Genomic DNA, 4,364 nt, shown 5'->3' with positions numbered 1-4,364 from the left:
CTACCAAGGCATCTAGTGTGTGTGTGTGTGTCTCTTGTAAGAGTATGTATTTTCCCAAATCTGACTATCATGAACCAAAAATATAGTTTTTACATTTCTTTTTATTGTGTGAATATCACAAATTGAATGCAATGGGAAAATGAAATAGTACTGTAGTGTTGTATTAAGTAACTACTGCTGTACTAACTACCTTAAACCAATTGTTATTTAAAGTACCATGTGATCGGCCTGTATCCTACTACCGACTATAGAACGCGACGATGTAAGACGTCGGAAGAAATGACGTTTGGCACCCGTAGACTTGCAAGTCCCACTGTAGCGAGCAACAAGGTGTAGGATAGTCAATCCAGTATAGATCTATACACAAACTCATACGCTCCCCACTTGAGGAGATTCTGGATACAAAAACGGTCATGACAGGTAATGCCATGCCCCGCTACGTGGCTCACATAACTGTAGTAATGTTCTAGTATATGTATGTGCTAGCTGTATTGTGTGTTCTCCCCCTGTCTAGCATGTATGTATGTTCTCTCTGTATGGTATTGTTTGTTTCTCATCATAGTATTCTCTATCTGTATGTTATGTTCTCTCTGTATAGTATTGACTCATGTATGAACTGACTCTTTGTATGTTTCATTGTTCTAGTAATAGTATTAGTATCTCCCTAAACTATACCTATTATAGCTTACTAGTAATGTTGTTTGAATGTATGAACATGTGTGTATACCCTTGCTACCCAAAGGTATTGAACTGAATGAAAGAAGGAACCTTTATACCTATATACATATACATAATATATAACTAGGATTCAAACGACCTTCGGACAAATAACCTTAATACCCTAAGTCCACAACCAAAGAAGGAACAAGAAGTAAGGTGAGCTATCAGTCCTAAGCCCTTTCAATCCTACTTATATAACTATATCTATATATGTACACATTTAATAGAAAATAAGTTTAAAAGAGTTTAATAAAAGTATTTGATATGTACAAGAGTTTGTAAAACAGTTTGATAACACAGTTTGAAAAGTAAGAAATCCACTTGTTTGGTAGTTATTAATCACATGTGATTGATATAATAACTAAAATTGTTCAACTTGTATTCCCCCCATAAAAGCATTTAAAAACATTTAAAAGGTTAATTAAGGGGTATGAACTCACCTGTAGTGAGTGGTTTGGATGAACGGATGGTATAAGATGCTAAGTGTCAAGTGAAGACTTGAACACACATGCGGATCCTATTTAACATATAATGATACATATATGAATACAATTAGTGCTTATAACAACTAATTATTGAATTTGAACCACCTTAGGGACCAGTACACACTTATTTTGAAGTGTTACAACCATATATGATTGTATATAAGGGGTATATGGCTATACAAGGGAGTGTATGGTCAAATTACACACTATTTGTGTGTGTGCGGACAGGGTGTGCGGCCAGGGTGTGTGTGCGGCCGCACACTCCCTATGGAATGTGCCAAAACGTATTTTAAGGCTTTAGGACTCATCTAGGAAGGTTTCTTACTTCATGCTTTAGCCTTATATGGAGTTCATTGCCATTTTTGGACCTAAAAAGAGTGTGTGCGGCTATACTTGGTGTGTGCGGCCGTACACATGGTGTGTGCGGCCGTACACACTTGAAGATCATATGAAATGGCGTTTTTCATGTGTAAATTCAAGGGTCTTTAGCTTATAACAAGCTACTGCAAGTGTATACCCGATTAAGAGGCTTAAAAGTGTAGTTAGAAGCCCCAAAAGTAGTGTGTGTTCTTGGTGTTCTTGGTGTTCTTGGTGATCTAACAACAAATAGGTGTTTTCATGGATCAAATGAAGGGAAAAGGCTAGTTAAGGTCATGTATTATCTATTCAAAGGATGAATCACCCACTTGATTGAAGATTGAAGTGAAACTTTGGATGATACTGTGACAACCGTCAAATTTCGGTCAAGTCAAAGTCAAACAAAGTCAACAAGTCAAACCGGTCAACTCCAATAACCCTTGTATGTTAGGGTTTACGTTATGTAATCACTATACAATTCGCTATTTTAATGAGAAATCATCATTTGGAAAGTTCATGTGTTTGATTTTCCTTAGCTTTAACAGTGCTAAACAACGAACCAAAGCGATAAAACACTATTGCACAATCATCGGGATTGTGTACGACACTAAAACACGGTTTAACGGGGTTTACGAACCTTGCGTTGTGAAGCCGGACACTCAAATTAATCACAAACGAAACCTCTCTAAATCGTTTTCACTCTATCTCTTTCTATTTGAAATCTCTCCAAAATCTCTCTCGCAGACGGCCCTTTTTTACCGGTTTTTCGACTACGACTTCGTTTTAACTCCGTTTTTCATTATTTTAACGTGAGATTTTAACCCAAAACTTTATTTTATAAACTAAGGCCCCAAAATATATAAATCTCCAGGGTTTTTTATAAAAATGTATTAAAAGAATTGGTGGTTGGACTAATTATTGAGGGAATATTTGCTTTTCCTTATTTTATGACAAAAGCAAGCCACCACCACCTCACTCTATGATCATCCACTCTTTCCCACTACTCCTTGTCACCTTAGTGGACCTTTACACCCCATCTCCAGCTCTTCCCACGTTCTAAGAGCTGGAGGATTGATCCTCTCTCCTCATTCTCCATAAAGTTCTTTCATTCTACACTTAACAACCAAAGGACACTCTCCAAAATTCTCTCATCTTTTCTCTCAACTTCAAGAACTTCAAGGCTTTCTCCAGGGATTTCTTCCTTCAATTAGTAAGTATCTTCATCATTCACATAATTATTAAACTCCATTCTACTCAAATCATTGATATCTTACACAAATTCCATCTTATTCGGTGTTAAATTCTCGAATCATCAAGACATCTTCTTAGTGTTCTTGGGTTGAACACTTCCTCTATCTCACTTTCATCTACTGAAATCACATAAGGTGAGTTCATATCCCTACATTTACATGTTTTTCTTAAGTTTTAAGGGGGGGGGGGGGAATACAAGTAAAATCATCAAGAACACAATTAAACTTTTTCTATCAGATTACATCAGAAAAGATGAACTTCGATCACGGACTGTTTTGGTCAACTTAAATATTTTAGTTTTCAAAACTGTTCCAGGTGCAAGTAGTTCAAACTCGTAGCTTTAAAATGGCTACTTGCACATCTCCATATGATGTTTCTACAATTTATGGTGATTTTTACAAAACTGCCTATCATTTCAGAGGCAAACCCGGACCAGTCTGTGATTATGAACATTTTCACCTCTGTTAGAGATCACTAAAAATCATGATAAAATTTACGAACAAACTAGACTCATATTCCAAACTCTCAGAATTTGCGGATTTGGATTTAGAGCTTTGATGATTTTTCTATAAATTTTCTAAGAACAGTAACAGAAACTGTATACAACAAAAAGTTGCTGTCAATTTCATTTCACCTTGTAACATGTTGAGCAAGGTGTATATCTTTATGTGATTATATGTTAATGCAATATATGACACTTTATCTTAATATTTAGACACACATCAGTTTACAAATGGATTTGGACATATAAAATATAAAGAATAACAAGTGATTATAATCAAAGTACAACCGATACATTCAAACATTTAATAAACTATTTTGAATATAGTTTGCATACATTACTACGTACTACCCTTGGTTGATAAACTATAATAGGTATAGTTTATGATACATTACATAATACATACATTTAAAAAGGGTACATTTATACAAATGATATTTTCATTAAGCAAGGTACGGCCATACGGTACCAAGTTTTCATTACACTACACGTAAATTCGTTAATGACTTCTGTGAGACATTCGATTCAATTTACAAATAAGTCCTATATTATAACCAGAGTCTCCTCGAGGGAGAGCGTGATACTTGTGTATAGATCTATATTGGGTTTGACAAACCCACACCTAAACTGCATGCAACAGTTAGACCGATAGGTCTGGGGTGACAAATGTCATAACATTTCCGACGCCCGAAGAACGTCGTTTTAGGCAACCTTGGTCATAGCATGGTTATAATAAACTCACACAAAGTATTAATAAATATTGGAATTTACGGGAACTTCATTAAAATTAAACGAGTTTATGTCGATTTAAACTTACATTATTTATTATAAGTAAGAAAAGTTACTTATACATTTCGGTCTTTGAATTTAAGACTACATATACATTTTAAGGAAAATATTGGATTTTCTAAAACAAATACTACTTTTACAAACGAAAGGCTTTTAATAATACCAAACAAAAGCTTATGAACTCACCAACCTTTGTGTTGACACTCTTTCAAAACAACTTGTATTCTCAGGAAATCATTAAACAGGTAACCAAGTGCTTT

This window comes from Lactuca virosa, chromosome 3, assembly GCF_052849685.1.
Source record: "Lactuca virosa cultivar CGN04683 chromosome 3, Lactuca_virosa_CGN04683_v6, whole genome shotgun sequence".
Classification (NCBI taxonomy): Eukaryota; Viridiplantae; Streptophyta; class Magnoliopsida; order Asterales; family Asteraceae; genus Lactuca; species Lactuca virosa.
The sequence above is the reverse complement of the archived record's forward strand: the minus strand, read 5'-3'. Positions refer to the sequence as shown.